Source organism: Canis lupus, chromosome 9, assembly GCF_003254725.2.
Source record: "Canis lupus dingo isolate Sandy chromosome 9, ASM325472v2, whole genome shotgun sequence".
Lineage (NCBI taxonomy): Eukaryota > Metazoa > Chordata > Mammalia > Carnivora > Canidae > Canis > Canis lupus.
Genome location: NC_064251.1, coordinates 47,185,793 through 47,200,241, shown reverse-complemented (window position 1 = coordinate 47,200,241; position 14,449 = coordinate 47,185,793). Strand labels below are relative to the sequence as shown.

At 38.6% G+C, this 14,449-nt stretch overlaps 1 protein-coding gene and 1 pseudogene across 1 annotated transcript in view; one reads left to right on the top strand and one right to left on the bottom strand.

Annotated features, from left to right (window-relative positions):
- RPA1 (replication protein A1) overlaps positions 1–14,449 on the bottom strand; it is a 76,327-nt gene that overhangs the window by 31,332 nt on the left and 30,546 nt on the right. The window lies entirely within an intron of this gene.
- Positions 8,877–9,255, top strand: LOC112677566 (28S ribosomal protein S17, mitochondrial-like; annotated as a pseudogene).

The following is a 14,449-nucleotide window of genomic DNA, read 5'->3' as shown; positions in this document are numbered from 1 at the left end:
AATAAGATAAAATCTTTAAAAAAAAATTATATGTATATTCCATTTGCAGTAGCTAAAAATCTATCAGATCTTTTCTCTCCCAGGATGTCTGGGTCGCTCAGTGGTTGAGGGTCTGCCTTTGGCTCAGGTTCTGATCCCAGGGTCCTGGGATCGAGTCCCACATCAGGCTCCCCCAGCAGGGAGCCTGCTTCTCCCTCTGCCTATATCTCTGTCTCTCTATCTCTCATGAACAAATAAATTAAATCTTAAAAACAAAATTGGAATCTTTTGATTTGAGACAAGTGTAATTAACTGCTAACTATTTGAAGTAAAATCTGGTTTGCTGTGAGAATAAGAATTGAAGCCCAAGTCCCTGCTCCACAATAGTTTTCTGGTGAGGACAAGAAACTTGGATTGAAAGTTTATTCCTTAAGAATCAGGCATTGTTTATTTACCAAAAAATAAAAAATAAAAAAAATAAAAAATAAAGAAAGAGAGAGAGAGAGAGAAAGAAAAAAAATCGGGGTGAGGGAGATGACAAGTTTTACACAAAAGTACTACAACAGTAACTCTTTTTGGTAAAAAGTATAATAGATATCTTGTATATCTTTTCACAGGTACTAAATCTGAAGCCACATAGAACTATGGTGCACAAGAAGCTAGAGCAGTTATGTTAGCACAACAAAGTATATGTATTTCTTCCTTTTTTTTTTTTTAAGATTTTATTTATTTATTCATAAGAGACACAGAGACAGAGAGAGAGGCAGAGACACAGGGGAGAAGCAGGCTCCATGCAGGGAGCCCGAAATGGGACTTGATTCAGGGACCCCAGGATCAGGCCCTAGGCTGAAGGCAGACGCTTAACCACAGAGCCACCCGGGCTGCCCTTTCTTCCTTTTATTTTTTTTCTTCTTTTAAAATAAGCTCATCTAGACCTGATGTGGGGCTCAAACTCAGGCCCTCAAAATCAAGAGTTGCATTTTCTACCAACTGAGCCAGCCAGGCACCCCAAAACATACTTCTTTAAAAAAATTGGCAGTATGTAATTTTTTAATACTAAGGTAGATTAGAAAGGAAATAGGTAAAAATAATTCTATGGGAGCTAAATAGTATGGCTAATTTGAACTTGCTGAGAGTTTGATTACCAGAGGAGAGAGTAAAGAATGGACAGCATGGGATTCATCAGGAATCAAACCCACAGGTAATCAATCCCAAAGCCAAACTGCATGTCCTCGATATAATCTAATAGGTAATCTATGTGTTATAATTTCTTATCAGTACATAATATAATGGTACAGTCTATTACAACCACTGAATTCTCAGACTTGATGAAGCACAGTATACTTAACAAGAAACCAACAAATAATAGCTACCAATCTTTGAGTGTTTACTATGCGCCAGGTATAAGGTTAAATGTATTATTCCATTTAATCTTCAGGCCTAGGACAAAGATGGTATTATTATGTTCATTCAACAGATGAGGAAACTGGGTTAAAGAGGCCAAGTAACTTGCCCAAAGTCACACACAGCTAGCAGGAGGCAGAACCTAACCTTAACCAGGTTTGTCTAACTAGACCCATCCACTTTGCCACCATCTAGTTAATCTTTAATTGTAAGCAACCAATTCTGGCAGACAAAACTCTAGTTACATAGAACATAACTAAGAACCATAATACCTAGTGATCATTCACTTATTAGAGTAATCTTTAACTCTGTGTTGGATCACACTTGCAAATCTGGCACAGGAGACAAGAGCATCTGAAACCAAATGGATGACAAAAGTCCTAGGGCATTCTAAATAGGAACAACTCCCTTTCAGTTTGTTTGTTTCTTTCTTTATTAAAATATTTTATTTATTCATTCATGTCAGACAGAGAGTGAGAGGCAGAGACACAGGCAGAGGGAGAAGTAGGCTGCATGCAGGGAGCCCGACGCGGGATTTGCTCCCAGGACCCTGGGACCACGACCCGAGCCAAAGGCAGAGGCTCAACCACTGAGCCACCCAGGTGTCCCAACTGCCTTTCAATGTAATGCACTGCAACACAGCTACTGACCACAAAACCTGAAATTAGTTTATGGCTAAATGAAAATCTTTCTAAAAACTGAAATTATACCCCAAAGCAGCAATGTAGGCAATCAACTAATGCTAATCTTCTGTTTTGTGCCACCTGCAAATGAAATCATTCTAGTAAGATGAATCAAGTTCATAATTCTTAGACTCTTTTGCTCTATGATAGCTTCCTATCACTGTCCTGAACCAGGGGGAAATAGGACATTTAAAAAGCAGACTCTTGGGTGTCCGGGTGGCTCAATGGTTGAGCAGCTGCCTTCCACTCAAGTCATGATCCCAGAGTCCTGGGATCCCCTGCTCAGCGGGGAGCCTGCTTCTCCCTCTTCCTGCTACTCCCTCTGCTTGTGTTCTCCCTCTCTCTGTCAAATAAATAAATCTTAAAAAAAAAAAAAAAAAAAAAAGCAGACTGTTAGGGTACCTGGGTGGCTCAGCCTGGTTGAATGTGACTCTTGGTTTCAGCTAGGGTTATGATATCAGGTTGGTGAGATGGAGCCCTGCATTGGGCTCCCCACTCAGCGGGGAGTCTGCTTCCCTTCTCCTTCTGTCACTCCCCCCACCTCCCATCATGCTCTCTCTCAAATAAATAAATCTTAAAAAGAAAAAAAGGAGACTCTAACTCTGCAGGTTACTTGCATTCACACCTATCATTTCTATTATCATTATAATGGTGAGGCCGGCTCAGTCAGTGGAGCAAGCTTAGAGCATGGACTCTGGATCTCAGGATTGTGACCCATATAAGAGTATAGAGATTGCTTTAAAAAAGGCGGGGGGGGGGGGGAGAGGGGGGTGTGCCACACACTTCTGGGTGGTTCAGTTGGTTAAGTGGCTGCCTTTAGTAGCTGCGGTCATGATCTCAGGGTCCTAAGATGGAGCCCCACGTCAGGCTCCTGGCTCAGTGGGGAGTCAGATTCTGACTTTCTCTCTACTGTTCTCCCTGCTTGTGCTCTCTCTTGCTCACAGGCACTCTCAAATAAATAAATAAAATCTTAAAAAAAAAAAATATATATATATATAATGGCAACTGAACCAGCTGAGAAAAATCAGCTAAAAGACCATGGAGTATACAGAGTAACAAGAACTCAATTTCTATTAGCAAGTACTTTCTTAACAACTGCAAAAAAATAAAAATCCAATCATAATCAGGCTGAAAAAAATTCCAATACCTCTTAATAATGAGTAATACCTATTCCTAAATATTGCATAAAAAATTTAAATCTAAGTAAAATATTGTTAGAAATAGTATAGGTACATAGCAATGATAGACATATTGACAAAAATATATACTGGTAGATACAGAAAATCATCCAATTCAGTCATATGAAACATGGAATGTGTTTGAAGTTTTATTCCTCACATTTGGAAAATTCTGTAAGTATCTGTATTTAATGTGGTACTAGTGCCAAACAATTTCAACTGCACATTTTGGAATTCCTCTGCTCATTTCCTGGATGGGTTTAGTCAATTAATTTTACCATTCACCGGATATGCCATGCTTGCCACGCTGCAGGTTCTGGGTTAAGTGCTGGGAGGATACAAATCTAACTCTACTTCTCACTAATAACAGTTTCCTTGCCTTCACAATAGACAATCAGAAACCATTTCTGTGAAATACACCATAAGTTAATAGTCACTGTAACAAAGCTATTTCCATGATGGCCCAAGTAACAAAGTGTTATTGATCTGGTTACAATGAAACTTAATAGCAAATAATCCTGAACAGTAAAATCTTCTCTCATACCTCTACACTTTAACAGACCCTGAAGAAATGGAAGAGCAAGTGGAATGCAGTATTGAGACAAAGGAGTTTTTTCCCTTGTTCCATAGTTCTGACCCCAAGCGGTAATTATCTTTCAAAGCTTTCAACTCCATCTTTATCTCAAATATTCTGTACCTGAAACACAAAATGTCTCAAGTAACCACTCAATCAAATATGACATAAAAAAACATTAGAAATCTGGCCAAAGTTGATAAAGTTGGGCACAATTATCTCTCCCTCAACTGTACTGTGTCCAAAGATTTCACAGATATGCTAACCACTGCTTTGTCCTGATAGCTGAGAAGATAACCAATGTGCTCATTTAAAAAAAAAATTACTACTGCAGAACAAATGTAATATTCCAATGTAAGATTTTAGAACTTTACCTAAATAGGCCCCAGATCTTCCTCTCCAATTTAAAGCACCAAGTTACTATGTTTTGTGTAGGTAAATATTAAACTCTAGACGGTTCCATTTCTGGAAGAAGAATGATGATCAATCTTCCCACTTCTAAAAACCATGTAGAATAATGAGAATGAAAACTCACTCTATACACAAACATCCCACAGAGACTACATCTTTAGTGAATTGAGGAGGGCAGAGAAAACTCACAAATTTCAAATTATGTGAAAAGTGAAGCTCAAAACACCACAAACCAAGAAACTAATTCTAAGACAGAAGCCTCATAGGTGATTTAAATATAAAAATGAAATTTATATATATATAAATATATATAATATATATTTATATTTTAATATAAAATATTTAAAATTTTATATTTAAATATAAAAATGAAATTGTTAAGTACTAGAATAAAAGGTGAATGCCTTAATAACTTTAGAGTAAGGAAGACATTTCTAACAATGGCTCAAAACTCCAAAGTTAAAAAAAAAAAGACTGGAAAATTCAACTTCATAAAAAACAGCAACAACAAAAAAATTGCTGCATAGCAAAAAGCCACCATAAGCAAAGTAAAAGCCTTCATAACCTAGAGACAAAGGACTAATCTCCCTACTCTTTAAAGAACTCTCAAAAACGGAGAAGAAAAAGACAGCCCAGGGATCCCTGGGTGGCGCAGCGGTTTGGCGCCTGCCTTTGGCCCAGGGCGCGATCCTGGAGACCCGGGATCGAATCCCACATCGGGCTCCCGGTGCATGGAGCCTGCTTCTCCCTCTGCCTGTGTCTCTGCCTCTGTCTCTCTCTCTGTAACTATCATAAATAAATAAAAATTTAAAAAAAAAATCTTTAAAAAAAAAAAAAAGAAAAAGACAGCCCAAAATAAAAATGGAGAATACAACAATCAGTTCAGAGAATAAAAAGCCCTCAAATATTTAAAAGGATGCTCACCTTGCTCAGAACACAAACAGTACACTGAGATCTGTTTTCATCTAAGAGATTGGTAAAAATTCAGAAGATTAATAACTTACTCTATTGGCACAGCTGTGAAAAAACCAGTACTTTCATTCACTGCTGATGGGAATGCAGATGTTACCATGCTACAGAGGGCAATCCAACCATATCCAACTACCACCAATACATCTATCCATTGATCTAGCAATCTCACTTCTGACCATCAAACCCACTCTGCCCATATACCTGCATATGTATAAAATTATTCATTGCTGTACTGTTTTGATTGCTACAGCAAACAACCCAAGGGTCATCAACACAAGGCTAGTTAAATTATGGAAGAGTCACACAACAAAACACTCTATAACTGATTTTGGTTTTGTTTATTTTTTATTTTTTTAAAGATTTTATTTATTTACTCATGAGAGTCACAGAGAGAGGCAGAGACACAGGCAGAGGGAGAAGCAGGCTCCATGTAGGAGCCCCATGCGGGGTCCCCGGACCAGGATCATGCCCCTGAGCCGAAGGCAGATGCCCAACCACTGAGCCACCCAGGTGTCCCTGTTTTTGTTTATTTAAATAAGGAAGATCTCTCTCTCTATATATATATACATATATATATGTGTGTGTGTGTGTCTGCCTCTCTCTGTGTCTCTATGAATAAATAAAGTCTTTAAAAAAAAACATTCCTTTTTTTAAAAGATTTTATTTATTCAAGAGAGACACAGAGAGAGGCAGAGACATAGGCAGAGGGAGAGGCAGGCTCCTCGCTGGGAGCCCAACATGGGACTCAATCCCCCGACCTGGGATCACAACCTGAGCCTAAGGCAGTCGACGCTCAACTGCTGAGCTACCCAGGCCTCCCAAGTCTCCTTTGTTGAAGCAACTCACCTGCTGTGCTGGGGACAGCCAAGTCACTTATCATCTTCACCTTCATTTTTTCTCATGCTTAAAACAACTGATCTCTACAAATAGTTCCTTCTATTTCTAACATTCTGTGAGTGTGCTGACTACTGTGTGAGGGTTCAGGCCTGAGCTTCTCAAACTTTCCTTTCCATGGATTCCACTGGGGCAGATGGCTAGAACTGAGTCCCAGATAGGAAAATGAAGACAGGATGCAATTTGCGGGATCCCTGGGTGGCGCAGCGGTTTGGCGCCTGCCTTTGGCCCAGGGCACGATCCTGGAGACCCGGGATCGAATCCCACGTCAGGCTCCCGGTGCATGGAGCCTGCTTCTCCCTCTGCCTGTGTCTCTGCGCCTGTCTCTCTCTCTCTGTGACTATCATAAATAAATAAAAATTAAAAAAAAAAAAAAAAAGGATGCAATTTGCCTCTAGCACAAAAATTACTGGGATCCAATCTATTTATTCTTAGGCAAAAACCTGACTAATAAATTTTGATTAATGATAAACTGAAAAATTATGATGGTAAGTTTATTTATTTATTTATTTATTTATTTATTTATTTATTTATTTTTTTTATTTATTTGTGATAGTCACACAGAGAGAGAGAGAGAATGAGGCAGAGACATAGGCAGAGGGAGAAGCAGGCTCCATGCACCGGGAGCCCGACGTGGGATTTGATCCCGGGTCTCCAGGATCGCGCCCTGGGCCAAAGGCAGGCGCCAAACCGCTGCGCCACCCAGGGATCCCCTGATGGTAAGTTTAAATTAAGACAGTGAATTAGTGTCCTTCAGTAGAAACCACCTAAGCACTTACCTACTCTCCTTCCTTCCTTCCTTCCTTCCTTCCTTCCTTCCTTCCTTCCTTCCTTCCTTCCTTCCTTCCTTCCTTTCTCTCTCTCTCTCTCTCTCTCTCTTTCTTTCTTTTCTTTCTTTCAAGATCTTATTTATTTATTCATGAGAGACACAGGAAGAAAGAGAGAGAAAGACAGGCAGAGACATAGGCAGAGGGAGAAGAAGGCTCCATGCACCGGGAGCCTGACGTGGGATTCGATCCCAGGTCTCCAGGATTGCGCTCTGGGCCGAAGGCAGGAGCCAAACCGCTGCGCCACCCAGGGATCCCCTAAAGGTAGTTTTTTTTTTTTTTAATTTTTATTTATTTATGATAGTCACACACACAGAGAGAGAGAGGCAGAGACACAGGCAGAGGGAGAAGCAGGCTCCATGCACCGGGAGCCTGACGTGGGATTCGATCCCGGGTCTCCAGGATCACACAGAGTTTAATTTTAACTGGAACAGTTACTTCTCTAAGCCAAAAAACCCCAAAAACATCTATTTAATTTCCTATTGTGAAATCAATTGGGAAATATAAAGAAAATATATGGTGGACAACGTTAAGTAAGTAAAATCATATATACAACTTTTGGCATCTTTATACTGAACTGAAAAGTCATTTTTAATCTTTTTTTTTTTTTTAATTTTTATTTATTTATGATAGTCACAGAGAGAGAGAGAGAGAGAGGCAGACACACAGGCAGAGGGAGAAGCAGGCTCCATGCACCGGGAGCCCGAAGTGGGATTCGATCCCGGGTCTCCAGGATCGCGCCCTGGGCCAAAGGCAGGCGCTAAACCGCTGCGCCACCCAGGGATCCCCATTTTTAATCTTTTAAAGATGTCATATTTATAGTTAAAATAGCTAGTATAAGGTATTGATTTAGGGACACCTGGGTGGCTCAGCGGTTTAGAGCCTGCCTTTGGCCCAGGGTGTGATCCTGGAGTCCTGGGATCAAGTCCCACATCGGGCTTCCTGCAGGAAGCCTGCTCCTCCCTCTGCCTATGCCTCTGCTTCTCTCTGTGTGTGTCTTTCATGAATAAATAAATAAAATATTAAAAATATATAAAGTATTGATTTAATAAATTATGTAAACTCTTAAAATTATTCAATACCTTTCCTTAAAGATATGTATTATTCATAAATTGTGTCAGAAATTCTTTTCTTTTTAATTTTTTTTTAAAATTTTATTTATTTATGATAGTCACAGAGAGAGAGAGAGAGAGGCAGAGACACAGACAGAGGGAGAAGCAGGCTCCATGCACCGGGAGCCCGATGTGGGACTCGATCCCGGGTCTCCAGGATCGCGCCCTGGGCCAAAGGCAGGCGCCAAACCACTGCGCCACCCAGGGATCCCAGGAATTCTTTTCTAAATATTCATATTGACCATCATCTTTTCAGATTTAGTTACAAAAAATTAACTGGTAGGGATGCCTGGGTGGTTCAGCGGTTGAGTGTCTGCTTTTGGCTTAGGGCATGATCCCAGAGTCCCGGGATCGAGTCCTGCATCGGGCTCCCTACATGGAACCTGCTTTTCCCTCTGCCTATATCTCTGCCTCTCTCTCTCTCTGTCTCTCATGAATGAATAAATAAAATCTTAAAAAAAAATTAACTGATAGTGAAAAACAATCCAATTTAAAAATGGGCAGAAGACATGAAACGATGTTCAATATCACTCATCATCCAGGAAACACAAATCATAACTATAATGAGATATCACCTCACACCTGTCAAAATGGCTAAAATAAAAAAACACAACAAACAAGTGTTGGCAAGGATGTAGAGAAAAAGGAACCGTCGTGCACAGTTGGTGGGAATGCAAACTGGTGCAGCCACAGTGGAAAAGAGTACAGAAGTTCCTCAAAAAAATTAACTACCAAAAAAAAAAAAAAAAAAAATTAACTACCAGGACCCATCCAGGGAAAGGAGAGCCAGGAGGTAACCAAAGCCATATGATGTCAGTAGTTTGTTCATCTGCCCATGCCAAATAGATCATGTGGAAGGCCCATGCCAAATGGATCATGTGGAAGGTGACTGGAACAGCAATACAAAAAAACAGCCAAAGTGAGAGTGACCAGGCTTATTTTGGATCCCCACTTATTAAACCATTTTAATAAGTGAAAAACCTACTTCGTTCATGATGCTCTTTAACAATACACTGTTGGAGATATTGTGCTTCTCAAAGATCTGTCTCATGAATAAAAAGCACATGAAACATGAATGGGCCAAGACCATATTCAAAGTTGGATAAGTCATAGGTCCAGTGACCAGAAAACCCCGTGCAAGAACCTATGTGGAAGGCCCAGTCAGCTTGGAAACCACTTTCCAAAAATATGGAAGAACTCAATAGCTCTTTTGCACAGTAAGGAGAACTAGAAGAAGGAGCCAAAGGGAAAGAAGTAAAGTTTACTTTATTGAAAAAGAAATTTTTCTAAGTTTCATTACAAAATGTCCAATTTCTAAAAAAAAAAAAAAAAAACAAAACAAAATGTCCAATTTCTCTTCTGGTGTTTATGGAATAGCTAAAAGTAAATAAAGCAAAGTCTTTCTTAAAAATTTTCACAGAAGCTTAAAGTCATGTTCTAAATTTCTTATTCATTGGACATATTTTCCTCTTAGGGTAAGTGTGCCTAGCAATCCCCTGCATTGTTCTATAAGCTCACTGTTTTAGAAGGTGTAGTTTTTTTTTCATTCAAAGGAATCTTGAATTTCTCTTAGAATCTTTATTTGGGGAGGAGAAAAACCTTTTGCTATCATAAAACAGAAAGACACATTAAGTGAATATTTATTTTTGATGGTATATATTTGAAATTAATTTTTTTCTTTGATTTAACCAATTACAAATGGAAATATTGGGGACAGATATCAGACTAAAGTCTGCATTAATACAAATGTTGACACACAGAAAATAAAATTTGAAAATTAGAAAAAAAAGTATACCATATGATCCATAATTCCACTATTGGTATTTACCCCAAGAACATGAAAATACTAATTTGAAAAGATATATGCATCCCTATGCTTATTATAGCATTATTTACAATAGCCAAATTATGGAAGCAGCCCAAGCATCCACTGATAGATGAATGGATAAAGAAGATGTGGCATTATTCAGCCACACACACACACACACACACACACACACACATTTTGCCATTTGCAACAACATAGATGGAGTTCAAAAATATAATGCTAAGTGAAATAAGCCTGAGAAAGACAAATATCACATGATGTCACTCATGTGGAATTTAAGAAACAAAACAAATGAATAAACAAAAAATGGGACAAACCGAAGAACAGATGGTAACCAGAGGGGAGGTGAGTGGGCAGATGGGTGAAATAGGTGATGGGAATTAAGAGTACACTTATCAATATTGTGCAGAACTGCTAAATCACTATATTGTACACCTGAAACTAATAAAATACTATATGTTAACTATACAGGAATTAAAATTTTATTATTTATTTATAAAGTGTACACAAAACTCTTTGACTTTTAAAACTATGTATAGGACAAGATGGAGTAAGAGACCAGGTTTATCCTCACACCTAAAACAAGCAAAAAAGAAGACAAAATATATGAAACAAATGCTTTTCAGGATATTGGACATTAAGCATTGAAGGATATTGACCCTGAGACACAGGAAACAAACAAGGTGAGTGAGAATGTGCCAGCTTACTGCCTTGAGAGTTTCCAGATTGAGACACAGATAGTGGGCCTGGAATTGAGATGGAGCTAAGAGTCTGGGGAGATATCAAGACATCTTATCTTGAGTTCTCAGGTCAGAGTACCAGAGAAGGGAGAGCTGCAGAGAGAGAGAGCGTGACCTCCAGAGATCTGTAAAGGTTCCCCTTAAATAGTTAGCTGAGTACTGGTTGGCTGTGTGTGCGCAGAAACTGAGGCCAGTGAAGAAACATCTGAGAGGACCAGAGGGAATGCTGGCAGTGCTTTATATTGAGCTAGAAACAGTACCTGTTTCTAACAGCAGAATAGAAAACTTCAATTCATGGAGAATTGCATAGGATATTCTGACAGGCTATGTTTCTCTACTATGAATAACTAGACAAGGAATAAATGCCCCTCTCTGATCCCATCTAAAAAAATTTTTTTTTTTAAAGATTTTATTTATTTATCCATGAGATACAGAGAGAGAGAGGCAGAGGGAGGAGCAGGTTCCTCGCAGGAAGCCTGATGCAGGATTGGGACTCAATCCTGAACCTGGGACCACACCCTAAGCCGAAGGCAGATGCTCAACCGCTGAGCCACCCAGACTTTCCTCCATCTAACAAATCTTAAAAGCACTAACTCCCAAAATCAAACTGATTCCCAGTAACTTAATTGAATCCCTGAAAAAAAGCTCAAGAATTATTATAGTAGGTACCTAACAAGAATCAAAACTTGTGGCATCCAATCAAATATTACCAGGAACGCAAAGCAGCAGGAAAACACATTTGATAATGAGGAAGGAAAAAAAAAAATCAACTGATAAAAACAGACCAAGAACTGATAAAGAAATGTTGGAATTAGCAGACAAGAACATTAAAAAACAGAGAAAATCCAAAACAAAGAAAGTTATAATTATATTCTGTATATCCCAAAAGTTAAGTAGAGACATAGAGAATATAACAAAGACCCAAACTGAGCTTCTAAAGATGAAAATTACAACGACAGAGAAAAAGAACATACCAGATAGGACTAATAGCAGATGAGACAAGATTAGTGAACTCGAATGCCCAGCAATAGAAACTATCCAAAATGAAACAGAAAAAGAAGAAAAACAAAAACCCCAGCATCAGGCAGCCCCCGTGGCTTAGCGGTTTAGCGCCGCCTTCAGTCCAGGGCCTGATCCTAGAGACCCGGGATCGAGTCCCACATCGGGCTCCCTGCATGGAGCCTGCTTCTTCCTCTGCCTCACTCTCCTGTGTCTCAAATAAATAAGTAAAATCTTAGAAAAATAAAATTAAAAAAAAAAAAAAAAACCCCAGCATCAATAAACTATGAGACAACTTCAAGCAGCTTATATATGTAATTGGAGGCGCAAAGGATATTTAAGAAATAATGGCCAAAATTTTTCCAAATTTGATGAAAACTATACGCACAGATCCAAGAAGCTCAATGAACACCAAGACACAAAGAAAATGACTTCAAGGTACATCACAATCAAATTGCTCAAAACTAATGATACAAAATTGTAAAGTGGTCAGAGAAAAAGTCATGGTAAAAACAGGACAAAAATAGGGATGGTCACAGATTTCTCTTAGGGTAACATGCAAGCAAAAGGACATCTTCAAAATACAGAGAAGAAAAAAGTGCCTGGGTGGCTCAGTCAGTTAAGTGGCCAGGTATTAAGTGCCAACTTTTGATTTCAGCTCTGGTCATGATCTGAGGGTCCTGGGACTGAGCCCCTGTGTTGGGGTCCCCACTCAGCCAGGAGTTTGCTTCAGGATTCTCTTTCTCTCTCTGTCCCCCACCTCTAAAATAGATAAATCGAAAAGAAATAAAAGAAAAGAAAGAAAACTACTTGGAATTCTGTGCCTAGCAAAAATCTCTTTCAGAGTCAAAGGCGAAATATTTTTCAGACCTTACAAAAGCTGAAAGAATTCATCCCTTGCATATCTCCACTACAAGAAATGCTAGGGACGCCTGGGTGGCTCAGCGGTTGAGCGTCTGCCTTTGGCTCAGGACGTGATCCCGGAGTTGCAGGATCGAGTCCCGCATCGGGCTCCTGCACAGAGCCTGCTTCTCCCTCTGCCTGTGTCTCTCATGAATAAATAAAATAAAATCTTTTTAAAGAAAACCAGAAACGGCAACTATATAAGTGAATACCTAAGATTTTAAGTAAGTCTCTTTAAAAGATAACTATTTAAACAAAGATAATTACAATATACTATGAGACTTATAAATGGTAAAATGTGTGACATCCATAGTACAAAGACTGGGAAGAGAGAAAAAGAAGTAAGATTCTCATACTATTAAGTGAAGTGTTGTAGCATCACTCAAAGGTAGACCTTAATAAGTTAGAGTGCACACTATAAACCTTAAACCAACCACTAGAATAGCAAAATACAGGCAATAGTTCTTAAGTCCACAAAAGAAATAAAAGGGATCACACAAAATATTCAATCCAAAAGAAGGCAGAGGGGAAAAAGGGAGAAAAAAGCTCAGATGGGACAAATAAAAAACAAATAGCAAGATCATATACTTAAACCTAATCATATCTATAATTATATTAAATGTAAATGGTCTAGACACCCCAGTTAAAAGGAAGAAATTATCAAATTGGATAAAAGAGCAAGACCCACCTATATACTGCTTACAAGAAATACAGTTAATATAAAGACATAAATAGGTGAAAAGTTAAAGGATGAAAAAAGATAAACCACACTAATACTAACTAAAAGAAAAATGAAATGGTTATATATTTTTCAAACTTGATTCTCTAGGATTATTATCAAAAATGAAGTGGTTACATTAATAGCAGACAAAGATTTCAGAGCATAGAATTTTGTCAATGATAAAGTCATTTCATAATGATAAAGTAGTCAGTTCATAAAGAGAACATTAACAATCCTAAATGTTTAATGCACTAAATAACAGAGCTTCAGGATACACGAAGCAAACCTAATACCTAGAGGAAAAAATCCATAATTATAGTCCTTCTCAATAACATAGAACAAGTCAATAGAAAATCAGTACTTGAACAATACTATAAACTAACTTGAACTGACTTTTTTTATTGATAGGACACTGTGCCCAACAAAAGAATACACATTCTTCTTAAGTACATAGAAAACTGACCAAGAGAGATCACACCTTAGGACAATAAAATAACAGGTTAGGTCACACAATGTATATTTACCCATATTCAAACTAAATTACATATCAGTAACAGCTCTCTGGAAAATTTCTAAATATTTGAAACCAAATACACTTAAAAAGTAACATAATATCAAAGAAGAAATTAAAAGGGAGCCTGTTGCGGGACTCAATTCCAGGACTCCAGGATCACACCCTGGGCCAAAGGCAGGCGCTAAACAGCTGAGCCACCCAGGCGTCCCAAAAGCTGCTTTTGATCATAGAGATGTAACAAAAAAGCAGGTGGCCACTGTTGTTGCACTTATTTAATAAAAATAAAAGATAAATTAAAATAAAAGTTAGGCCCCAGAGACATAACAAAGAATAAATGTGGTCTCTACCTTCCCGGAGTTTACTCATGGCCTGGCAATAAACACAGAAATTATTCTAAAAACTACTGGTGTATTGAGTGCTATCAAAAAAGTACAGATTATATGGTTTACATTTTTTATTGTATTACTTAAGGGCAGCCCAGGTGGCTCAGGGGTTTAGTGCTGCCCTCAGACCAGGGTGTGATCCTGGAGACCCGGGATTGAGTCCCATGTTGGGCTCCTTGCATGGAACCTGCTTCTCCCTCTGCCTGTATCTCTGCCTCTACCCCTCTCTGTGTCTCTCATGAATAAATAAATAAAATCTTAAAAAAAAAAATTTATTTTTAAGTAATCTCTATACCCAACATGGGGCTCAAACTCACAAACCGCTGC